The sequence below is a fragment of the Triticum aestivum genome, chromosome 1D, assembly GCF_018294505.1.
Source record: "Triticum aestivum cultivar Chinese Spring chromosome 1D, IWGSC CS RefSeq v2.1, whole genome shotgun sequence".
NCBI classification, from domain to species: domain Eukaryota; kingdom Viridiplantae; phylum Streptophyta; class Magnoliopsida; order Poales; family Poaceae; genus Triticum; species Triticum aestivum.
The window spans coordinates 96601434-96628674 of record NC_057796.1 but is presented as its reverse complement, the minus strand read 5'-3'; positions in this window follow the sequence as shown (position 1 = coordinate 96628674).

The following is a 27241-nucleotide window of genomic DNA, read 5'->3' as shown; positions in this document are numbered from 1 at the left end:
TTGCTTTTCTGTGGCTATGTGGTTCTGAAACTTGGGAAGATCATGTCTTCCTAGGTTTTATAGTGGCTTCTCATCCTCATCATCATCCCAAGATCATGTCATTTTCATCCTTGACCCAATTCCAATATTCTTTTTCTAGGGAATGTTCCTTTTCTGTTAAAGGAATAACCTTTTAAACCCTAGGTTGTGAAGCAACCTATATTTCTGTCACTCCCAAAATTACAAAAAAATTCTCATAAATTGTTTGGGTCATATCTTCCTCAAATATGTCAAAATCCTTCTTTGGCATCATCAAAGATAATTCACAAATATTCCTTTTCTGATTATGCCCTAAGTGTCTTTTTGACAAGGAAGTGTCATTTATCTTTGCTTGATTGACCCCAAACTTTTTGGACATCTTTTCCTGTCCATATAATTGCCCCATGCCAAAATTCAACTCAATTTGCCTAGCAAATATTCCTGAGCAATTTTTCAAAGTTCCTGTCTGAGGGAAGCCTTTGTGAAGGAAGTGCAAGTTAGTCATGTCCAAATGACTTGAAAATTTTCAAGGTCATACATATGATCAAATCATCACTCTCCACCAAATTTGAGCTCATGTAACTCATCTATGTGAGCCCAGCTCCAAATCTTGGTTTCTGGTCAGATGTTCAGTTTGTGAAGCAACCATATTTTATATTGCTTCATTTAAGCTGAAAATTTAATAGGACATTCTCCTATCCATATCAACTCTCTCCACCAAGTTTTGGCTCAATTCATTAATCCATTTGCCATGTGCAATTTTTCCAAGTTTCTATCCAGAGAGATGCTATATGAAGCAAGTGCTAGTTTGGCTAATCCAAATGGCATGAAACTTTTTGAGCATCTTCGTATCTTCAAATCATTGGGCCATGCCCAATTTCAGCTCAGTTAGCTACTTCATGTGAGTGCATCATCCAAATCTCCTTTCTGGACCAAATATATAGTTGTAAAGGAACTATGTTAAGTTGTGGTCCATTTCCCCTCTAATTGCACATCATCATAGTCCTTCCTACTCTAAACACCTCAGACATCATGTTTGGCCCTTAGCATCTCCCTATGTATCACAGTGACCTGATCAAGTTTGATACAGCAAACTTCACAGCATCATTACCACCTAACCACAGTGCTCCTGGTCGATTCATGACCTCATTTGTAACCTAGCTTGGAGGGACTACGCGCCTGACATGGTCGGCCCGGCCAGAACGCGCCTCTTGCACCAGCGCATGCGGTGATCACGCTTGCGTCATGCTAATTGCGAGCTCTGGCTCATTCCGACCATTGTTCTCATCCGCTCCCTCGTCGTCTCGACTCCCAGCCATGTCTAGTTGCTCCCCCGTGATCGACTGCATCGACCCGTCCCCGAGCCCCCTCCTGGTTCGCCATGAATGCGCCGCAAACGCCATGCCCGTGCCGCGTCCAGTCCTTGACCTCTATTAGAGCACTGCTCGAGCTCGCCCGTGATGTAGACCCGACCTCATGGGGAGATCCGATCCGTTGTTGCGGCCCAACCTTTCACGACACTCCACCTTCAGTAGTAGTAGCCTCTCGCCCACGCACATGATGTACGCGAAGTAGAGGGATTGAACCTTACGGTCCAACACGAGAAAACCAATCTCGACGATGGTACTCACGCGCAAAACAATTTCCGCGAAGAGAAATCGCAACACAGAGGTTTTCTAAAGCTTCCTCCAAAACTTAGAGATTTTTAGACAGCTTCCCCCAAAACTCGATACGGGTATTTACCCTAAGAACACATCGTGTCTATTCATAAATCATAACCTCAAAAAAATAATTACCCAACAAAAACAATACCTTGGTTTGATGCGTAACAATGAGCACTTCACGACCCCAACAGAACAAATATGGTTGTGTTCGTGGTGTCATCGATAGATCTATCTTCTCCACCATCTCGATGCTTGCAGCATTGCTCAAACTCATGTGGTCGATTGTCATGGCACATGATCTCTCCTATACCACGACACGAGTATGAAAAAGCCCATCCCATCGACCTTCCTCCTTGAATTGAAATCCGTAGCTTAGCTTCCATGATAATCCAGTCATCTTCTGCACAGTGCCGTGAACAACCTTGCTCTGAATACCACCTGATATAAACCGAACCTCGAATGCGAGATGCGATCTGTTGTTGCGGCCCGATCTTTCACGACACTCCACCTTCAGTAGTAGCAACCTCTCGCCCGTGCACGCGATGTACACGAAGTAGAGGGTTTGAACCTTATGGCTCAGCACGAGAAAACCAATCTCGACGATGGTATTCACACACAAAACAATTTCCACGAAGAGAAATCGCAACACAGAGGTCTTCTAAAGCTTCCTCCAAAACTTAGGGATTTTTAGACAGCTTCCCCCAAAACTCGATATGGGTATTTACCCTAAAAACACATTGTGTCTATCATAAAAATATAACCTAACTTTTACATGGACCGGACCTAGCTATTTATAGAAGTAAATTGGAAGAGGCACACACATGTACCTCCTAAAGGCTGGACTCTTTCTAGATTTAAAATAACTTGCCTTTTACATCTCGGCAAGCATGCAAAGACCTACTAAAATAAAGTTTGACTATTTTATTTGATTGCTCCTTGATCTGTTTTTTCCAACGTGGTGGCCCCCACCCAGACTCATTTAAACTCATGATCTTCCATGTGATAAACTTCCATCTGCATGTAACTTTTGGTCGTTCAGGTGGCCGTAACCGTCCAAAGAAATAACTAACGTGATTTATTCCCTTTGAGAAGGAAGCAAACTCTTGCACATCCACGTAGTACACAACTTGATGGCTTCTAATTGAATTTTGGCTGGACCCACACCCATGCATGTGTGCTCCTTCACGTCATGATTTAGGGGAATATAGAAACATAACTCCATAATTGCTCATTATTTGTACAACTATGTCATGCTTAGATGTGGTGCCTACTAATCCATGTTCATCTTGAAAAACGTCTGTAGCATATTCAATACTAGATGAATATGTTGTTGTATCAACAGTGATCATCGCACTTAAATTACACGCAGCCATATCAGCTCTAGAGGCTTCCTCTGCGCCAATATAAGCTGCCCCGAGGTGTTCCGCAGCTCATCACTCCCTCCCCCGCCTCTCTAGTCCACCTGAGCGACCACACCTCGCCGGAGTTCGTCGCCCACTCCTCGGCCATCGCCAGACTTAGCTCGTTTCCGGCCACCACAGGCCTCCCCTCCACCTCCACCGACTCCCTCTCCTCCCGGCAAGCCGCCCCACCCCCTCTCCCCTCGCTGGAGTTGCCCGCAGCACCGAGCACCACCACCACTGCCCACCTCTGCCTCCTCTTTGTTCCTGTTTGTTGTTGGAATTGCACAATGTATTGCTCGTGTGCAAAGGCATGTATATATGATGTACAAGAGATGGGCCACGACCTCAGCTATACAAGGAACTAGGAGGTGGGCTCAATACACAGATATGCACAACACATATACTCAACACCCCCCCGCAGTCGAAGCGGCACCGCTGCTGACGCAAAGACTGGACCGAAACTCCTCAAATGATGCCGTAGGCAAGCCCTTGGTCATGATATCTGCAAATTGTTGGGAAGTAGGGACGTGTAGAACACGAATATGGCCAAGGGCCACCTGTTCCCGAACAAAGTGGATATCTAACTCAATATGCTTGGTCTGACGATGATGTACCGGGTTGGCAGAGAGGTAGACAGCCGACACGTTGTCACAGTAGACCACCGTAGCATGATCCACAGGACAAGAGAGCTCCTGGAGCAACTGGCGAAGCCATGAACACTTGGCGACGACGTTGGCCACCGCACGATACTCAACCTCAACACTGGAGCGAGAGACCGTAGGCTGCCGCTTGGACGACCATGATATGAGTGATGGTCCAAGGAAAACACAATAGCCCGAGGTGGAGCGACGAGTGTCAGGGCAGCCCGCCCAGTCTGCATCGGTATAGGCGGTGAGGGCGGTGTTGGTGGAGGCGAAGAGCGTGATGCCGAGCTCCATAGTGCTGCAGACGTAGCGAAGAATCTGCCTGACAGCGGCCCAATGAACATCCCGAGGAGCATGCATATGAAGACACACCTGCTGTACGGCGTATTGAATCTGCGGTCGAGTCAGAGTGAGATACTGGAGAGCACCAACGATGGACCGGTAGAATGCAGCATCCTAAGCGGGAGAACCATCCGAGGCAGAGAGCTTGGCCTTCGTATCAACAGGCGTAGCGGCGGGCTTGCAGTTAGGCATGCCAGCACGATCCAGGAGCTCATGAGCGTACCTCCGCTGATGAAGAAAGAAGCCATCCGGACATCGCACCACCTCAACACCGAGGAAGTAGTGTAAAGGACCCAAGTCCTTGATGGCAAACTCAGCGCGAAGACGATCAATGAGCTGGCTGAGGAGGCCAGCTGTACATGCCGTCAGGATGATGTCGTCGACATAGAGCAGCAAGTAGGCCGTGTCAGAGCCCTGATGATAGACGAAGAGTAACGCATCCAAGCGGGTGGAATGGAACCCAAGCTGGTGTAGAAACGCGGCGATGCGCTGGTACCAAGCGGGCGGAGCCTGCTTGAGTCCGTACAAGGACCGCGAAAGCAGGCACACGTGGTCGGGAAGCGCCAGGTCAACAAACCCGGTGGGCTGCTGGCAGAATACCTGCTCCTCGAGGTGACCATGGAGGAAGGCGTTGGAGACGTCCAACTGGTGCACTGGCAAGCACGGGAGACCGCAAGGTGGAGAACCATGCGTATCGTGCCGGGCTTGACGACTGGAGCGAAGGTGTCGGTGAAGTCGATGCCAGCACATTATCGGAAGCGACGAACAACCCAGCGCACTTTGTAGCGATCAAGGGTACCATCAGGACGAAGCTTGTGTTTAAATACCCACTTCCCGGTAATCACGTTGGCGTGCCAGGGACGGGGAACAAGCTGCCACGTTCGGTTGCGCAACTGGGTGTCAAACTCCTCCTACATCGCAGCCATCCAGAGCGGGTCATGAAGAGTGGCTCGAATGGAGGACGGCAATGGCGACGGCTCAGAGGTGGACGCCACATGGACGTAGTCATGCGAGGTGTAGCACGAGCTCGGGCGAAAAACGCCCGTACGGGCGTGGGTGACCGGACCAGCCACAGGCGCCGGAGGGGCCGCGGGCGTCAGGGGCGCCGGCGCCGAGGGGGCCACGGGCGCCGAGGGGGCCGTGAGGGCCGCGGGCGCCGAGGGCGCCGGTGCCACGACTGTAGGAGGCGCCGCATGCGGGGGGCGCGCCTCAAAGCCAGGGGCGGGCCAAGAGAGGCGCGCGAGCGCCCTGGGAGAGGCGTCGAGGAGCCCGCGTCACCAGTGGCGGGAGGAACAGCCGGGGGTACCTGGTGAAACGGAAACACATGCTCATCAAAGTAAATGTGCCGGGAAGTGAACACACGGTGGGAGACAGGATCGTAGCACCAATATCCCTTGGAGTTGGAGGGGTAGCCGATGAAAATGCAAGCGACAGAACGAGGTGCGAGTTTGTGAGGAGCAGAGTCGACAGTGCTAGGATAGCAAAGGCACCCTAAAATACGCAAGCCATCATAAGAAGGGGGCGTACCGAAGAGAAGATGGTGAGGTGCATAGTTCCACCATGGGCGGCAAGGGCGAAGGTTAAGGAGAAGAGAAGCAGTGGCCAGTGCGTCTGGCCAGAAATGAGGCGGCACATTAGCATGGAACAGGAGCGTGCGAACGCAGTCGTTCAGAGTGCGAAGGACGCGTTTGGCTCGACCGTTCTGCTGGGAAGTATACGGGCATGTCAGACGAAAAACTGTGCCGTGGTGCGACGGAGAAGTGAGGAAAGCAAGGTTGTCGAACTCTTTTCCATTGTCAATCAGAAGAGCAAGGATGGGACGCCCAAACTGCGTGCTGACATAGGAGTAAAAAGCCGTCAAAGTGGGGAGTGCATCCAACTTTCTGCGCAAAGGAAAAGTCCACACATAATGAGAATAATCATCAAGGATAACCAGATAATATAAATAGCCCGAATTACTAGGAACTGGAGAGGTCCACACATCGCTATGAATCAACTGAAAAGGAAAAGAAACTATGGTGGTGGAGTCATTAAACGGGAGGCGAACAAGTTTGCCGACATGACAGGCATGACAGGTGTGATCCTCTATATTATGACAACTGAAATTGAAACTCCTAAGAATATGACGAAGTGTGACGGGGTTGGGATGACCCAAACGAGCATGCCAGAGATCGACGCCGGCGGAGAGAGCAACCAGTGCGGTGGTGGAGGTGGACGGCGAATGCACCGGATAGAGCTCGTCGAGGCTGTCACATCGATGAAGTACCATCCTGGTTCGAGCGTCCTTGACACAAAATCCAAGCTCGTCAAATTCAACAGTAACAGGATTTTCATGAGTTAAACGACGAATGGAAACAAGGTTCTTAATAAGATGAGGTGACACAAGTATGTTAGACAAAGTAATAGGCATGGAAGTAGAAGGAAAAGAAGTGTGCCCGACATGTGTGATATGGAGTGTGGAACCGTCACCGACAATGATGTGGCGGTCGGTGGTGACGGGAGTGAAGGAGGCAAGATTACCAGGATGAGCAAACATGTGAGCCGTAGCCCCGGTGTCCATGTACCAATCATCACCACCGGTTTAGTTGTTCGGCGTAGGAGCGGCATGCAGCCCGGTGAGGAGCACCGGGTTCCAGGGCGCCGGCGGCAGGGCCGGCGAGGGGGACGAAGACGCCATGGGGAGGACGTAGCCGCCGCTCAGCTGCGGCGGTGGGTACTCTCCATACAGCTGCGGAGCCGCGAAGTACGCATGATGCGCGGGAGCCTGCTGGCCTGCTGACGGCCCCCGCGAGTACCCAGGAGACTCGTACGCAGGCGGAGAACCATACGTGGATGCGGGCGGAGCCCCGTATGCCCCGTACGTAGGATACCTATACGTGGGAACGGGCACGTCGTAGGTGGCGGCCGCCCCGTACGGCGGCGGGGCCGCGCCGTAGGGCGCCGGCAGCGGGACGGCAGAGACGGCGGTGAATGGGCCGGCAGATGCCATCGCTGGTCCGACGGCGGCGGTCGCCGTGGTTGGGCGGCAGCAGACGCCGAGTACTTCCGGCGATGAACGACGACGATGAACGAAGCAAAACGTTGGATTCCGATCAACCCCTCAGTGCAAAGCCAGCCTCAACTAGCTAATCGATCTTCCCTGGGACGTGTACTAGTACTAGTACGTGGGTACTAGTACTTCCGGCTGCAACAATCACGGGATACACGCACGTAGTCAACTAGCCAATCAATCGTTGCCTTGATCGATTCTAGCACCAATAGATACACACGACCACTTGATAGTTTGATGGCCGCAGGCGAGCGATGCTGGCGAGCGGATCGGGTGAGGCAGCGATTGGGCGGGTAGCACGCAAGACTGCCGAGCGGATTAGCCGAGGCTGGCGGTGCTGGGTAGCGCGCGCGGCTGAGGAGTTGGGCGGGGCGTGCAGCGCAGCTGGGTAGCGCGCGGCTGAGAGGAGCGGCGGCCGGCATGGAAGACGCGCGGGCGGCGGCGGCGCAGGGGATTTGCGCGGTGGCGATGGCGGCAGCGGAAGGCTAGGGTTAGAACCTAAAAACTGATACCATGTTTGTTATTGGAATTGCACAATGTATTGCAAATGTGCAAAGGCATGTATATATGATGTAAAAGAGGTGGGCCGCGACCTCACTATACAAAGAACTAGGAGGTGGGCTCAATACACAGATATGCACAACACATATACTCAACAGTTCCCCTCCGCCCCCACGTCCTCCTCTCCTTCCCGGCGTTCGTTCTGCTGCTGGACGGGTGTGGTGTTCCGTCCTGGTTCCGCCAGTGCCCTTGTCCTGGCCGGAGGTAGCCAGAACCACTAGGAACCGTCGCCGGCCGCGCTCTGTCAGCCTTCTCTGTTCGCCAAGCTGCCGCAGCCCTGTCCCTCCCCGGCGTGCTTCTCCCCTCTGGACGGACGCAGTTCAGCCTCCCGTGCCCGCCAGTGCCTTCCCCATGGCCGGAGGTGGCCGGAGCCGGCTGGGCCGTCGCCGGCCGTGCCTCTGCCTCGCCTCGCTCTGTTCCCGATCGAGAGGAAGAAGAAGACAGGGGCAGGAGAGAGATGGATAAGGTGGGACCCCCCTGTCAGCTACACAAAGCATGGCCCTGCTCGACCACGTCACTTAAGTGGAAGCGTATTCCACGAGAATGCGCTTTCCTTTCGGGAAAGCGTATTTTCTGGAATGCGTTTTCAGTTTTTCCTCTGGGGACTTGTTTGTAGCAGAAGTTTTACAGGTTAGTCCCTCAACTTTTACACCTTATATCTTTGCGACCGTAACTCCGATCGAGGTGAAACCAATGCTCACTTCTTCGTCTCGTCAAGATCTTTCTGTTGGCTACATTTTCACTAGGTGGTCCCACAGTGAAAATAACCATTTTGCCCTTGCTTCGAATCAGCCCCCTCCAAGAGAGAACCGTCCGACGTTTCGTTCTGCGGCTTCACCGCACTTCTTCCCGGAGTATCCGTCACCCCCAGGAAAGCCACAACAGCCACTTGCATGATAGCCATGCAGTAGCCATGGTTTCTACTTGAATATTAAATAAATGTTTGCCCATTAATTGCCTGCTTAGTTGCTACTTCTGTCGTTGTTTTGTTTATGCTCGTGGATTCATGTTCACCTTCATGCTATCACTGCTACGTGTCGGTGCTATACAAATGTTTTTTAACCCCTTTCAGTGACGACATTTGGAACCATAGCCAAGTTAGTGTGGGTGATAGGGGGTCCTTCCCACACGACCCAGAAATCGTCGGGGATAGGCCCTCCTGGGACACAGGCTGGGGCCGTGTGCGATCGGGCGAGGCATCGAAACCCAATCATTTCCGTTCGTATGTACATCCCACATGGTGAATCCCAGAAAAACATTTCCATTTGTATGTATATCACACACAGACAATCCAAGGAATACGTTTCCATTCTTATGTACATCCCACACAGTCAATCCAGGGAAAACGTTTTCGTTCGTATGTACATCCCACACAGTTTTATGTATACGCTCGTGTGTGAAAGGTGTAACTATCACACACGCTCTGCCTTGGTTAACTGTTTGCTTTTATGAACTACATCACACATGATTTGATGTAGAAACCTGTGTAGCATTGGGCTATCCATCACAAGCGCTTTTACTGCCAGAACCGTTTGCAAAGTTCCATGACCGTTTGTTCTCTTTTTACATCGCACACGTTGTTTTCTTTCTAACCATGTGCACATTATTTTATTAGCTCCTGTATATTTTTATCTTTGCCTATAATTTATTATTCGAATTGGAAATTTCGAAATATGAAGCATGCAATTCAAATTCTCAGCACAATGGTTCAACAACGAATCCATAAATAAAATTGCCAGTACAATATGTTCAGTAATTACAAGATTAGGCAGGAATTAACTATGATGAACCACAATATTTAAAGGCAGTAAAGGTGAAGAGACAAGTGTAAATCATTTTGACTGCTGACGGTGTTGAAGAAGTGGAATGCCCATAATGTGCCTTCCTGCATGCCATAGGCACGAACCACTTTTGTCCAACCCCTTGTGACAATCGCCCGATCATCCTTCACCGCCTTCAGGAAGACTTCTAGAGCATTATCATGGTAGCATGAATTATATACTTTAACCTTAGTTTCCTCCACTCCGGTCATGTAGTTTGGAAGGTAATCATCAGTAAATAGCTTCGGAAACCACTGAAAAGAGAAAAATATCAGATACTGAGGTCTAATAGAGTAACTTATTGTGGGCAGGGGAAAAGACAACACATTACTTACCATCCTAAAGTTCACTGTTGTCTTGGACAAAGTGTAAATAAAGAGCTTAATTCCAATCACCCGTTTCTTTCGCCTAACAATCTTTCTTAGTTTCCTCACTTGACGCTTGTTCATGAATATCTCATTGCCCCATATGCAAAAGGGATCGAAGCGTGGATCACTACCGCTCATATATGTACCTACAAGCAACCAGTAAATGTTAGAAGCTAAACTGAGATTGCACAAATGATGTAAAATACAACTACCTATGTTCCTAAGTACAAGTGTTTTTTTGAGATTTCAATATGAACTACATACGGATGTATATAGAATTATAGATATAGTTTAGATTAGAATCTAGATTCACTCATTTTGCTCCTTATGTAGTCTATATTGGAATCTCTAAAAATACTTATATTTATGAATAGATGGTGTACAAGACATGGGATGCAGCTAACCTCGATGGCAAACAACTGCATCGCCCATTGTAGCCCTGTGTAAGTACATGGAAAGCCAATGTTAACTACAGCAAGGTTAAAATCCACCAACAATAGCAAATGGTAATAAAACGGCAGCATCTGTAGTGATATCTTCATTGCGAAAGAGTAGCACGGTAGCAAAGGAACGGATTAAAAAATGGATATAACTGTTAATTGCAACAGGCGTAACAACATCCTATTTCATGTTTTGTAAGTTTGTAGCCATTGAAATACAACTCTTTAGAAATGGATACAACTGTTAATTGCAACAGGCTTAATGGCCATTGAAACCGGTACTGATAAAAATGCAATTGGCAGAGTTAAACATCACAGGGCAGGTGCTGCCAGAGTAGATAATGATCCAGTTGTCTATAAAAAGGTAGGAAAAATAGCTAAAACGTGTTAGGCATGTTTACTACAACATTTGAGGGAGTCCTGGATTAGGGGGTATCCGGACAACCGGACTATATCCTTTGGCCGGACTGTTGGACTATGAAGATACAAGATTGAAGACTTCGTCTCGTGTTCGGATTGGACTCTCCTTGGCGTGGAAGGCAAGCTTGGCGATACGGATATGAAGATCTCCTCCCATTGTAACCGACTCTGTGTAACCCTAGCCCCCTCCGGTGTCTATATAAACCGGAGGGTTTAGTCCGTAGGACAACAACAATCATACCATAGGCTAGCTTCTAGGGTTTAGCCTCTATGATATCGTGGTAGATCAACTCTTGTACTACTCATATCATCAAGATCAATCAAGCAGAAAGTAGGGTATTACCTCCATTGAGAGGGCCCGAACCTGGGTAAAACATCGTGTCCCCTGCCTCCTGTTACCATCCGCCTTAGACGCACAGTTCGGGACCCCCTACCCGAGAGCCGCCGTTTTTGACACCGACATTGGTGCTTTCATTGAGAGTTCCACTGTGCCGTCGCCGTAAGGCTTGATGGCCCCTTCGATCATCGGTAACAATGAGGTCCAGGGTGAGGTCTTCCTCCCCGGACAGATCTTTGTATTCGGCGGCTTCGCACTGCAGGCAAACTCGTTTGGCCATCCGGAGCAGATCGAGAACTACGCCCCTGGCCATCCGGTCGGGTTCGGAAACTTGAATTACACTGCCGACATCCGCGGAGACTTGATCTTCGACGGACTCGAGCCCATGCCAGGTGTGCCGCACGATCGCGACGAGCATGATATAGCTCTGCCGTCGGATAGTGTTCGGAAGATCACCCCGGCAACTACTCCGGCCTTCAATCCGGAACAGATCGCATCGTCCGAGGACGGGCGGATAGACCCCGCCTTGGAGGCCGCACTCTCAGCGGCGATAGAGCCGAACACTCACCTTACCCTTCACGAGAGCCGTGACGCCGAACCAATGGACTCGTCTCCAGCCACGGACTCCGAGCCGCCTGCGCCCATACCTATCGAGTCCGATTGGGCGCCGATCATGGAGTTCACCTCCGCGGATATATTTCAGCACTCGCCCTTCGGCGATGTACTAAACTCGTTAAGGTCTCTCTCCCTGTCAGGAGAACCTTGGCTGAACTATGTCCGGCTCGGATGGGATGCAGATGATGAAGAAATTCATTGCCCACCCACCACCCACTTAGTAGCCACTGTCGATGATTTAACCGACATGCTAGATTTCAACTCCGAAGATATCGATGGTATGGACAACGATGCAGGAGACGAACAGGAACCACCGCCAACAGGGCGCTGGACCGCCACTTCGTCACATGACATATACATGGTGGATACACCCAAAGAAAATGATGACGAGGAACTGAAGGATGCAGCGAAGGATAGCTCCCTCGAGAAGCAATCAAGGCGGCGCCGTAGGCGTCGCTCCAAACCCCGCCTCGGCAAAAACAGCGATAACAGCGCAAGAAAAAACATTACCCCGGACGACTCCGGAGGAAACGACGACCAAATAGACCCAGCGACAGAGCAGGGTGAGCCAGCGGACGACGAACAAAGTACGGAGCCGCTGTCCGAACAAGGCGACGTCGAGCGCCAAGTTAATCAACCCGTCTCCGGAGAAGAGAACAGTCCGGATGACGATGAACACATCATCCCGGAAAGGCAGCTGGAGCAAGAGAAACTCCATAAAAGGCTTATCGCCACCGCGAGGAGTCTGAAGAAGCAGAAGCAAAGGCTTAAGGCCGCGCAAAACACACTGAACAGTAGATGGAACAAAGTGCTCGGTACGGCAGAAAAATATGGTGGCAGTCGCCACACGAAGAGCTACCCAAAGCGAAAGCTGCTGCCTGAATTCGACGATGAGGCCTCAAAGCCCCCACATCCAAAAAATAAACCTGCCGACCGGCCGGATCGACGACCTCGTGGCCGCGATACAGCGGCCAACGAGGCCGCACACAGGTCAGTACATGACCCACGCGAGGACTCGCATCAAAGGGCCGGCGCAACCAGATCCATCTACGGATCAAGGAAACACGCTCCAGCACTCAACCAAATATCACAACCGTCGGAACGCCATGGTACAGCTAAATACAGGGGTGCCGCACACCCCATATGTTTCATCGACGAAGTACTGGACCACGAATTCCCAGAAGGGTTCAAACCGGTGAACATAGAGGCGTACGACGGGACTACAGACCCAGGGGTCTGGATTGAGGACTTTATCCTCCATATTCATATGGCTCGCGGAGACGATCTCCATGCCATCAAATACTTGCCCCTCAAGCTCAAAGGACCAGCTCGGCACTGGCTAAAAAGCCTCCCCGAAAACTCCATTGGATGTTGGGAGGAGCTCGAGGATGCTTTTCGAGCTAATTTTCAAGGGACTTATGTCCGACCTCCGGACGCAGACGATTTGAGTCATATAATTCAACAGCCCAGAGAGTCAGCCCGAAAGCTTTGGAACAGGTTTCTCACTAAGAGAACCAAATTGTCGACTGTCCGGACGCCGAAGCCCTAGCAGCTTTCAAGCACAGCGTCCGGGATGAATGGCTTGCCAGACACCTCGGCCAAGAAAAACCGAGAACAATGGCAGCCCTAACAAGCCTCATGACCCGCTTTTGCGCGGGCGAGGACAACTGGTTAGCCCGAAGCAGCACCAGCGACCCAAGTACATCCGAAGTCCGGGATGGCAATGGAAAACCACGACGCAGTAAAAACAAGCGCCGGAATAAAGAGGACAGCCCGGATAACACGGCGGTAAACGCCGGATTCAGGGGCTCTCGACCAGGTCAGTGGAAAAAGCCCTTTAAGGGCAAAAAAGATGGGCCGACCAGCCTAAACAAGATTCTAGACAAACTATGTCAGATCCACGGCACCCCCGATAAACCTGCAAATCATACCCACAAAGAATGCTGGGTCTTCAAGCAGGCCGGCAAGCTAAACGCCGAACACAAGGGGGAGGACACACTGAGCGAAGACGAGGATGAGCCTCGCCAGCAAGGCACTGGGGGACAGAAAAAATTCCCACCAGAAGTCAGAACAGTAAACGTGATCCACGTGACAAAGAGGAGAAGCAAATACGCACTCCAAAATACACGAGCCGTAGAGCCCGTTACCCCTGAGTTCAACCCCTGGTCGGCCTGCCCGGTCACTTTTGATCGCGGGGATCACCTAACAAGCATCCGGCATGAAGGATCAGCGGGCTTGGTGCTGGACCCAATAATAAACGGATACCATCTCAAACGAGTCCTTATGGATGTCGGCAGTAGTCTAAATCTGATATATCAGGACACCATCCGCAAACTGGGGATAAACCCCACAAAAATCAGCCACAGTAATACTACCTTCAAAGGAGTAATACCAGGCACAGAGGCCCGCTGCACGGGCTCTTTAGTACTAGAGGCTGTGTTCGGCTCGCCTGACAACTTCCGAAGCGAAAAGTTAACCTTCGACATCGCTCCATTCCGAAGTGGCTATCAAGCACTACTCGGACGAGGGGCTTTCGCTCGCTTGAATGCAATACCGCATTACGCTTTTCTCAAGCTTAAAATGCTCGGTCCGCGTGGCATCATCACAGTACATGGAAATGCTGAGCGCTCCTTGCGAGCAGAAGAACGTACGGCTGCTTTAACAGCGGAACACTAGACGGCCTCACCACCAGAACAGATAACCGGTCGTTAAGACCACGGACACGGCTAGACGAGTCCAGCTAATCATTGGATAGAGATTGGTTTGATGGTTATACCCTTATAGACGGTACCATGGGCTTCTTAGCGATAATTCGGCTCAACTTTACCCATCTTGACTTTTAAATGGTTTATTTATAATAGCCAATTTTTTGCATGACAACTTTCAATTAAGTTTCTCTCTTTTATAGATGACAATCGTGCTACACCCGTCCAGGATACGGCACAACAGAGACACAGGCGCAGACGTGCAACAGGGACCCGTTCAAAGGTTTCTCTTTAGATTAAGACCCTGCGCCAACCTTTTTTACTGTCTTTTGTTGTTCACATCCTCCGGATTCTCCATACAACCGAGAAGGATGCTGACGTTCTTGGCATGTGGCCACGTCAGAATATTGCTCGTACCCGGACATTAGGGGCTCATTATCCAAGGGCATCATTTAGCCCGGTATATATTTCAAAGACCGAATACCTTAGGGAGTGTTCGGCGTCGCGAGTTAGGCCTTATATGCATCAGCTCCGAATCATGTCTTTGGTCAAATGTTGGGTTTGCCCGGCTCCTGTGTTTTGCTACCTTATGTTCCGCTCTATTGGCTAAGGCGGCACCAGGAGAACTACTGCGATTGTGCCCTGGTTCGGCCGGACGAGCACCTCAGTAGAGAAAGCCGAAAACTGTCTGTCATGATAAAGCGCGAGACTGGTCAACCACTCGATGACTTAGCGAAATCTTCGGGGTTCCTCTGCATTAACGAAGGGCCGTTTCCCGGCCAGGCATGTACGTGCCCCGTATTCGGACGAGCGCGGAGCCACCAGGGGCTATATAGTAGCCCCACTTTCAAACTCCTATGGCTAAGTGAAAGTGTTAAAGCAATATAGTCCGATTGCCCAGTTCGCTGCGCTATCACCTCCTTAATGGACCAAGACGTTGGATCAAGTGTGAACATGCGTCTTCTGCGAACACCCCCGCATTATATGCGTGGGGCTGAAGCCGACGACTGCAAACTTTTAGGTTATATATATATATGTATATATATATACATAAACGGCCGCACAGGAGGCATCATAATACTTTCAGGCAAAAGTATAAAATAGCCTTTATAAATCAGTAAAACATTGTTTTTCAATGGGAATACATGTCACTAAAACATAATATTCTTCGAGCACTGAGCCTCTATTGAACGAGCGCCTTCAAGGACTTCGTCAAAGTAGTGCTCGGCAGCTACTCGGCTAACGGCTGAACTCGGGTTTGCAATTGCGGTGGCCTCCATCTCCGCCAAGTATGTCTTGACACGGGCAAGCGCCATCCGTGCACCCTCGATGCACGCCGACCTCTTCATAGCGTCGATGCGCGGCACAACACCAAGGAACTGCTGCACCAAACCAAAATAACTGTTCGGCCGTGGCCCTCTCGGCCACAGATGATCCAACAGACCCATGGCAAGCCGGACACCTATGGAGCTCGGCCCACTCGGTCATGCGCTCATTTAACAGCAGCGGACGCGCTGGACCATTGAACTGCGACCAGAATAGCTTTTCCACTTCACGATCTTTTTGATCCTTGAAGTACTCGGCTGCATCAGCCGCACTGGCTGACACATCCGCATATGCGTCCGCAGAACTCCATAGTTGATCAAGAGGGGCATACTTTGGATCTCCGAACTTCGTCTGCAGCAAGAAGGGCTTCCCAGCCACGATATCTCTAGCTTGACGCAGCTCCTCCTTCGACGCTCTGATCTTCGAGCGGGCTTCCTTGGCTGCTAACATGGCCTTCTCCAGCTCCGTCGCCTTCGCTTGGTTTTCCTTTTCAAGAAGCTGGTACCGCTCGGCGGCATCCTTTAACTCAACGGCCATCTTGGCCATCTTCTCCTTACTTTGGCAATGGGCAGCCTGTTCGGCCCTCAGCTCTTTGGCTGCCTTCAGAGCGGCCGCATCACTATTCTTGGCTTGCTTTTTGGCTCGGGCAAGTTCTGCCCGAAGGGTCTCCACGGCCGCAGCTCCATCTGCAGTCACGGCATATTAAAGATACTAGCATTATGCTCCTCTTACTACGTGCTGATAACCGAAGAAATCACGTACCTTGTGACTCGTCAAGCCGCTTGTTGACAAGCACGATGTTGGCATCCGCCGCATCAAGTTGCCGCTTTAGCTCGGCAAACTCACCAGTCCGGCTAGCCACCGGACCTTCCGCCACCTGCATATGAGGGCGGCCGGATTGTTACCTGGGACTATGATCCTCGGTTTTCCGCCATTTGTGACAACAACCAGAGTCTCAGGGGCTACTATCTGCATAGGAAACACCATAACGTGTGCGGTACTGTAAAAAATACACATTATTTCACATACCTCGAAACCTTTCAGCAGACTCATAAAGGCTTCATGCAACCCGCTTTCCGCGGACGAAATCCTCCCAACCATCGTACCCATTAGTGTACGATGCGCTTCTGAGATAGCCGCTCGCTCTAGCAGATCCTTCAGTGCGTCCGACCGCATAACAGACGGTGCCGGACTCTTTCGGTTGCTTTCTTCAAGAGCCGGATACTGAGGACTTCGGGTGGCCAAAGGATTAACCTCTGGCCTTGCCGGATCAGGAGAAGCCCTCCGCGACGACACCTCGGGGTCGCCCGCCTCGTAAGGCGGGAGGGCATGGGGAGGCGTTTCGCTGTCCATCATCTCCAGAAGAAGATCCCCCGAAGACGAACTCTGCCGAGAAGAGCTATGATTCGGACTACAAGATAAATATTTTGGTTATTTTCCTCAGAAGCAAAGCAGGACGTTTTTATTATTAAAGTCCCCTTTCTACTTACAGCTCGGTTGAGGGCTGACCCACTTGCGGGCATTGCGCGGCCGGGGTATCCCCCGGGACACGACCCTCCGGCGAAGGCTTCTTCCCCCGTTTGGAGACCATTGTCTCCAGGTCTTCAGAGGCGGTCCTCTTCCTTCCTTGGGAAGGGGGAATTTCAGTTTCTTCCCCCTAGTTATCCTCCTTCGCGGAGGCGCTAGCCTCTTTCTTCCCCCCTTTGTCTTCCCCCAAGGACGCTTGATAAGGCGCGAGCTCCAGCATCCTGGCTAGTACAGGATCCGGTGAGACCTCGGGGAGGGGGGGCCGGACACCTGATCATCTTCGCCTTTGTTACCCAGTCCTGGTCAAAGAGCGACTTTTCAGAATGGTGTTGTGATAAGTAAAGATACAGTGTGTTCGGTTACAGGACTACTTACTTGGGTATCTAGACGATTGCAGTTCAAACCCACATCCTCGGTGGTGTCCGGACACATTATTTGTGGTCCGAAGAACAATTTGTACATCTCCTCGAGCGTCATGCCGAGGAAATGATGGATAGCTCGCGGTCCCTCTGTGTTGAACTCCCACATGCGGAGGGGACGACGTTTGCATGGCAGGACTCGACGAATTAACATGACTTGCATTACCGTGGCAAGACTAATGTCTCTCTCTAGGAGATCTTGGATGCGGCTCTGCAGTATTGGCACATCCTTTACTGGCCCCTAGTCTAGTCCCTTGTTGACCCATGACGCTAGTTGTGGCGGAGGGCCCGAGCGAAAAGCAGGGGGAGCTACCCACTTGGTACCCCTGGGAGCTGTGATATAAAACCATTCTCGTTGCCATAAGCTGGACACCTCCTGGAAAGAACCCTCTGGCCATGAGCCATCGGCGCTTTTGCTTATTATGGCGCCTCGGCACTCTGCGTGCCGCCCCTCGACCATCTTCGGCTCCACCTTAAAGGTCTTGAGCCACAGGCCGAAGTGAGGGGTAATACGGAGGAAAGCTTCACACACGATGATGAATGACGAGATGTGGAGGACAGAATCCGGAGCCAGATCATGGAAATCCAGCCCATAGTAAAACATGAGCCCCCTCACGAAGGGGTCTAGAGCAAGGCCTAGCCCTCGGAGGAAGTGAGATACGAACACAACGCTCTCGCCGGGCTTGGGAGTGGGAATGACCTGCCCTCGGGCAGGCAGCCGGTGCAGGATCTCGCCGGTCAGAAACCCGGCCTCCCTTAACTTTTTGACGTCTTCCTCCGGCATCCACCGACCTTGAAGGTTGAATCCGGACATGGTTGAAGGTCCGAAGCACCTGACCTGAGCTTCGGGTGTTGGAACTTGAGGAGGGGGAAGGATTCGATTGAGTTCGAGGAGTAAAAAAGGATAGGCCTTGGTCTCTTTATAAAGAGGGTGAATACCAAGCGTCCTCCTCGTGACCGTTTGGGACTTGCCTACAATCGAGGAATCATACCAACGGGCACGATTGGGTTACCCACGTCCGTATTGATGAGAATCCCGTAATAAGGGGACATGATCTCTGCGTCGACAAGACGTGCCAAGGAAACCGGCTCGCGATATGCGCCAAGGCTGGTCGAGAAAAACGGTTCGAATAATGACCGAGACGTAGTATGATGTCATAATATCAAGTGTGTCAGCAGATTAGATTGGTGGAAACATTATTCTCTCTACGGTGGTATGTGGAACTTGTTTTGCAGAGCCGGACCCTATCCTTGTGTTCAAGGTCTTCTATGGAGTATTCGGAGGAGGAACCGCCTTGCAATGTCGAAAACAATCTGCGCGCCGGACTCATCATCATTGAAGCCTGGTTCAGGGGCTACTGAGGGAGTCCTGGATTAGGGGGTATCCGGACTGCCAGACTATATCCTTTGGCCGGACTGTTGGACTATGAAGATACAAGATTGAAGACTTCCTCTCGTGTCCGGATGGGACTCTCCTTGGTGTGGAAGGCAAGCTTGGCGATACGGATATGAAGATCTCCTCCCATTGTAACCGACTCTGTGCAACCCTAGCCCCCTCTGGTGTCTATATAAACCAGAGGGTTTAGTCCGTAGGACAACAACAATCATACCATAGGCTAGCTTCTAGGGTTTAGCCCGATCTCGTGGTAGATCAACTCTTGTACTACTCATATCATCAAGATCAATCAAGCAGGAAGTAGGGTATTACCTCCATCGAGAGGGCCCGAACCTGGGTAAAACATCGTGTCCCCTGCCTCCTGTTACCATCCGCCTTAGACGCACAGTTCGGGACCCCCTACCCGAGATCTGCCGGTTTTGACACCGACAAAATGCTTAATACATCAACCGTACAAAACGTAGCCATTAATTGCAAGTGGTATTGGTAAGATTGAACTAGTGAAGACATACTTGGTAAGTCCTAAGAGGTGGTTGCTGGGGCACTTCATCTTGGCCAGAGCCCGCCCAAAGTCAGCGGTGGCGGAGGCGAGCTGTTCCTCCGGGTCGAAGCGTGGATCAGTGCCACTGACATATATACCTACAGGCAACCAGTAAATGGTAGAAGTTAAACTGCAATTGCACAAATGATGTGAAATACTGCAAGACATGGGATGCAGCTAACCTCGACGGCAAACAACAGCATCAGCCGTTATGACCCTGCGTAAGTACATGGACAGGCATGTTAAGTACAACAGGGTTAGCATCCACTAAAAATAGCAAATGGGCAGCATCTCTAGTGATATCCTGAGTCATGTATTGTAAGTCTGTTGCTGGTATTGGTGAAATTGAGCTGCACACGGTAATATTTGAACATCACACAGTGTGCAGTACTGAAATAAACAAGGCACGAACATGATTAGTACATCAACCGTACAACTCATAGCCATTGCAAGTGGTATTGGTAAGATTTAGCTGGTCAGATCTTACCTGTTAAGTCCTGGGGGTAGTCGCTGGGGCACTTCATCTGGGCCAAAGCTTGGATCATGTCGGCAGCGGCGGCGGAGGCGAGGTGTTCCTCCAGGTCAACATGCACAGCGGCCATCGCGCCATGGACCGCCATCAGCTCCTGGCGGTGGGGATTTGGAGGCATGAGGATGTTTCGCAGGCGCCATTTCAGCAATTAGGCCGGGGCCGTGATAGAGATCGATGGGTTACCTGACCGGATCCGAGCAGAATGTGGATGTGGTTGAAGCTGTGGTTGCGGCGGCGGCGGTTTGAGATGCCGGTAGGGGGAGACGCAGGGGGATATTGAGGGTGGGGATGTGGTTGGAGGAATAAATTCTCAAATCGCGCGCCTAATGAAAATTTCGCTGCGAAACTTGAAACTTGGGTGGGGGAAACACACAACACAAATGAAGCGCGTAAAATACTCGTGTGCGAGAAAAAAGAAAGTTCGCAGATCCCGTCTCCAAAAAATGTACACGTGTAGTTGATTTTTTTGGTCAATGGTATGCCTGGTTTATTAGGAAACATCACACAGGTAACTGACTTATGGATCACTAACGCAAAAAACGCAGATGGGTACGGCATAGAAACCGTGTGTTTTGTGATCTTCTAATGATTAACGCAAAAAACGCACACGGCCAAACATGCTAATCAACGCTCAAAGCCCTCAAAGGATGCTCTTACCGACATTGTACGTTAATACTACAAACTTAAAGTACTACTGGTAACTTGCTCTAATACTACAAGCTTAAACTACTTCTCACATGCTGCCATCGGGGCATGCTGGCCAGACGCCGGCGTTCTCTTTCCCGGCCTTGTAGGCGGCAACCCACCGTGCTTCGATCTCCGCCAAGCTCTCCTTACCACGGCGTGCGGCCTCTTTCTTCTTGCGGCGGTGGGACTCTCTTTTCTTGACCGCCTTCTGCCTTTTCCGCTCCTTCTGTGCGTCTTTGGCCGCCTCTAGATCCACCACCAATTCGACCATGGCAGCCTCAAAGTCCTCCCATGTAACTATCTGGCCGCCGGCGGCGATGACCTCGGCGCAGCGAGATGCCATCGCTTCCTTACCATGTGTGCGGTCGCGGGCAGCGAGGAACGCGGCGCGACGGGATGCCATCGCTTCCTTACCAGTTACTGTGCACCGCGGTGCCATGGACGACGCCTGGAGAGAGCTCTGGGATGGAGGGGCCGGGCAGCCGTACAGTGCGGTGGTATTCAAGAGCTCAATGACAAACGACAACAGTAATTTGGCTTCCCTTACAATTTTGCTCGTTCATTATCGCACACGGTTCATCTCCATCGCTTCCGGAAACAATGTGCGCTGACCCTATTGTGTGTTGCGTTATGATTGGCCAGAACCCTAGCCACACGGATCGCGTGTGTGCACCATAGGATCCGCCGTGATCGAACAGCAATCCACGTCCCTCACATCACACCCATGCACCTGTAGCTGGATTGGATTTAGATGCGCTAAATGCCTAGAAAATGCACATAATCCCCTAAATATGGTAAATGAGCCCGGAAAAATGCCAAATTTGAACACGGTGATTTGCAGGGTGTATGTTCGTCGTAGAAAAAACTCTAGGGCAAAGAACGAAGAAAATTTGGATTCCCCTTCAATCTTGTTGATTTCCCTCTCGAAAGCATGTAACTTCCTCGGTGATGGTTCGATTTATGAAGGGCGTGCATGACGACATAAGCCAAACCTTCTCAAATTTTTACGAGGGCATCACTACAAAAAAAGACACTTCCGTGATGATACGTGTTTGTCACAGTAGGTCACGTTTTCTGTCATGCATGTACATCCATGACAAATTTATGACAGAATCAAGATGGTCATACATGTGCTGTCGTAGAAGTGTTCCATGACATTACCAAAATTATCATCACGGAAGTGTCCACTTCCATGACGATAAATCGCGCGTCATAGAAGTGCCTTCGTCAAGGGTGACCGACATGTGGCATCCACCATAACGGGACGCTGTTAAGCTATCGGGTCCGGTTTTGCATCTGATAACCCGTTAACTGCCCGGACCAATGGGAATTTTCCACGTGTAAAATTCTCATTGGCCGGAGGAAACATGTGTCGGCTCAACGTTCGGATAGATGTCATCCACTCATTGGACAGGAGGCACCTATGATATGTCGACACGTGGCACGACCAACAGAGGCCCATTTCGGTGAAAAGGCCGGCCCATTTGACTTGGTCAAAAGGTAACGGGCTGGCCCACGGAAAGCCAGTTAACGGGTTGTTCGTATATAGCCCATTTACGGCCCGCTTACTACCGGCCCGTTACGGCCTATCGGAATTAAGCCCAGTAGCTTCATCTGGGCCGTCCAATATGATTCCAGCCCGTTGTAACTTCCGGCCCATGTATGCCCATGATGTCTTTCGGCCCATATGAGGCCCTTCGTAACTCTCAGCCCATTAAAGGCCTGAGATGAAACTGGCCCATAATGAACAGTGTAAAGCTTTAAACCCATTAATGGCCCATTATTCCGTCGGCCGTTTCCAGCCCGTGTTAACTTTCGGCCTTCTAAGGGCCCATTTATTCTTGGGCTCATTTCTGAATTCGGTTAGATACAATCCGTTACTGGCTTGTTCCATTTGTGGGCCAAATACAGCCCGTGGTTACATTCGGCCCGTTTGTGGCCCGTTAACCTGTTGGGCTGTTTTCATAGCGTTATCAAATACGACCTTTTAACGGCCCGTTATGGTCCACGAATAGTATGGACCATGTTTGGCGAAATGATTATACGGCCCATAGAAGGCCAATGGATCCTACGGCCCATAGAAGGCCCATGGATCATATGGCCCGTAGAAGGCCCATGGATCATACGGCCCGTAGAAAGTCCATGGATCCTACGGCCCGTAAAAGGCCCATGGATCCTACGGCCCGTAGAAGGCCCACGGATCCTACGGCCCGCAGGAGGCCCATGGTTACAACAGTTCGTGTGTTGCCATGAATAACATTACTTACACATAACTCCTGGACAAACACCTGCAACTGGCATTTTCCTTCATCTTCAGTATAGTATTTCCATGATGGGAACATACGCACATAGGATTTAACAACATCAAATGCGACAGATGCTAAACTATGAATGGCTGGTTGTGCTTCCTCCACAACACTAGGTGTACTAACTGGTGGAGTTGGGGTTCGCCGTGGTAGTACTGGCGCTTTGGGCACTGGAGCTGCCTTACTAACTGCTCTTGTTTGGGAGCTCTGTGGTGGAGATGGTGCTGTGTCAACAGGAACTGGGTTACTATCTGCTGGGGTTGAGGTTAGATTGGGTGAAGCTGGTTCTCTGTCCATCGTAGTAGGGGTAAAATCTGCGGGAGTCTGGGTTATGTGTGGTAGGGCTGGTTCTCGTGCATGTACAACCGGGGTGCTATCTCCACCAAGAGGTAGCACTGTTTTATTTGAAGACCGTGTTTTTACTCCGCTAGATACTGCCATCACCCGCTCCAATTCAAATGGCTGATAAACAGGAAACATAATTGAATGTACAGACATTGTATGAGAGACATATGCAATAGATAGTGTGGAAAAAAGAGGGCATTAAATAATTGACATGTATATTGTTTAACTAAAACGGATAGCATGACATAATTTCACATGTATGATGTCTATCTAAATTGGATAGCATAGCATAACATAATTCAAAGATATGATGACTAACTAAACAGGATCGCATGACATAATTCACATACATGTTATCTAAGTAACCAGGATCACATGATTTAATTCACATATGTGATTTATATTCTAAGCGGAGGGCATTCGCATATATGATGTCTGAACTAAGAACATGGTGTTGAATATTGTGTATATGATGTCTAAACTATGCAATGCAAGACACAATATGCATGATATGAGCAGTAGAACTGTGCCAAGTTAGAGCATACACCTCGGTGGGGGAATAGGACTGGTCATCTATCTCTGAATATATCTCTGAGGAGCTATTGGGACCCAGTAAGAGATCTGCTTCGACAGGTAGCACTGTCTGCTCTGAAGGCCTTGTTTTCACTCCAGATTTTTCCATCACCCACTCAAATGGCTGATTCACAGGAAGAGTAGTTTAATGTACAAACATTGTCGACAAATGGAAATTTAATGAAGAAAAGGACGGGCTAGATATCATTCAAATATATGATGCCTGGTTAAAGAGGATGGCATTGCATAATTCCCACATATGATATTGAAACTAAACAGGTGGCATTACAGAACATGTCTAAACTAAGAAGATGACATATATGATGTCGAAAGTAGGCACTGCAAGGCAACATATGCATGATATGACTAAGATCATCATGCCAAGTTAGAGCAAACACCTTGGGGGTAAATAGGAGTGGTCAGCTGTGTCTGAATCCGCCTCAGAACAGATATCTTCCTCTGGATTACAATCTGGAGAGGGGGGGGAGGGCTTGCCATTGAACCTACCATGGAGCGATGTCTGCATGACATTGTATTGCCGCGCAAAACTCTTCTCTTTTTCTCTACATGTTCAGCATGACTGTGTACAATATCTGACATGCATACAAAAAAAATAGTGAGATTATGAAAGGAGATCATGCATAAATCTAGAGTAATGGTAACAATCTAGAGTAGTGGTAACAACCAGTGGATGGATCCAAAAATAATGATAGCAGGCTGATGATTGCTTTAATTTAATAAATAAACAGATGATGATTGCTTTACTATTTGTTTCCCACGCAAGATGAACAACATAGGCATACCCTAGGTGAAACAGATATTAGACACAGATACTATTCATTGCTGCCTCGATATGTGCCCCACAACTAATTTATAACTCAAGTTTGAACATCAATTTGGACCTGACTTGGAGTCTAAGAGGTGAACAGGACAATAAAGTAGCAGGTAATATTAAGCAATGCATAACATAAGCAGAAACAAAAGAGTGCGACCTCTCTTGTGGACCCGTGTACTCCTCAGGTTCATCTGCTGAGTCGATGATGGTGATGCCGTTACAGTGGGTGCCAGCGGCAGGGAAGGAGATCTGAGGCGGCGAAAGACGGTCAGGAGTCGTGATGTCTGGTTTGGTGGACGCTTCTATCGATGGAGCAGCTCAGGTGAGGTGGACGACGTCGCGGCAGGAGCAGGACAAACCACACAAAGTTTTCTTCGACACCTACCTGTAACTGAAGTAATTCTGTAATGGCTCATTTCGCTTGCGTGATTCTAAAAACGCAGGGATAGGAGGAAAAACACCGGAATAGGACAGGAATGCACATGGGAAACAGAGCATTTGTGAACATAGGATTTCTGTCAACCTGGGTGTTTGGTTCATTGGAAAAGGAGGAGCAGAGGAATGTAAAGAAACATGGCCAAAATAAAGTGAAACCATATGAAAACGTGTACAGTTAGAGTGTTATTCTGCCACTAATGCACTTGGTCTTGTTTTCATGCATAGGATTTTGAAAAGTAGGTCCAGGTGGATGTTTTGCTCCATTCCTTTCAACAAAATGCATGAATAATTGAATAGTAGAGTGCCATAGGAAAATTTCCAATTGCTATGTTTTTCCGTTGAACCACAATAGCCCTAATGGATCGACATGAATGTAGAGTAATAAGTGATGCAACAAGTGTACAACCTCTTTGTCGTAGCCGTGTTGACCTCAGCATCATTGGGTTGGTCGCTGAAGATGTTGAGGCAGAGGTGGCTGTCGGAGGTGTGGACGAAGATCTGAGGAATCTGTAGACGGCGTTCAGGGCACTACTCTGTTGTGATGGATCGTTCCGTCCTTGGAGCAGCTCCGGTGAGCCGTAAGACATCAAGGCTGAAGCAGCACAAGACAGACATCATTAATCTCAAGTGGGATCCTAATAGCATCTCCAATAGATGATGTAAAATGCATTACCAGAAAGTGATAGATGTAAAATTTACATCACCAAAAACCACCTGACTACAACAGATGAGGTAAAAAATGTTGACTCTGAACTTAACTGTCGAAACTGAAATTTACTGTGGAATCTGAATGTTACTGTCGAAACTGAACGCAATGGTAGCAGAGAGGCACTTCACATGGGATAGTATAGGGAGGGCCTGCAGTTCATCTTCAACCTGCACCGGCCGAACCCCGCCCCGAAATTTCTGGGTCTATTTAAGTCTTCCTCCTTAAGCTTCGCCGACTCGTGTGATCCAGTGTCAGCAACCCCCGAATCCACAAATCCCAATCCCCATTTCTGCACCCCTTCTTGCAAAGATGACGCTGTGGAAACGCTTCATGAAGGCCCATACGATGGTCGCGTCCTCCCCGAGCGCTACCGCCTGCGTCGAGAGCGCAGCCGTCTACACCGAGAGTGCCACTGCATCCGCATTGCGCGCGGCCACATTCGCCGAGAGGGCTTTTGTGGTAGCCGGCAGGGTAGCTGCAGCAGCCGAGATGGCTGTAGTTGCTGCTGCGATGGTGGCTGCAAACACTGAGAGCGCTCGAGCCGCCGTCCGTGCCGCCGATGTTGCCCTGGCCCGGGTCGAGGCGATCCACGCTAAGATCGAGGATGCACACGCCAAGATATTCCAGGCCACCTCGGAATCCAGCATGCAACCCACGTCCAAAAAGGCGGTGGTGGCCATGGAGCACCTGCTTCCTCATGAGATCGCCAAGCGGGAGCTGGAGATGCAGAAGGTGGCGGAGATCGAGGAGCGCCGGGAGGAGGATTTGCGCGTGGCCGAGGTCGAGGTAGGAGAAGAGTCTGTCCGTCGAGGAATCGGCGGTGGAGTACCAACATGAGTTCTAGCGCAGCCACTACTACGAGTACTACAACCTTGAGGGCGGCGCCGAGGACGAGGACGCGGTCGACTTCAGCAGGGGGGCGTGGAGTCCACCACCGATGGCATGTCGCCAGGACAAGTCATCGACGTCTCATCTCACACCGGAAATGCATAGGCCGGTGATAACCCACAAGTATAGGGGATCTGTCATAGTCCTTTCGTTAAGTAAGAGTGTCGAACCCAACGAGGAGCAGTAATGTATTCTCTGCAAGCACTGAAATTATCGGTAACAGATAGTTTTGTGATAAGGTAATTTGTAATGGGTAACAAGTAACAAAAGTAAAAAAGGTGCAGCAAGGTGGCTCAATCCTTTTTTAGCAAAGGCCAAGCCTGGACAAACTCT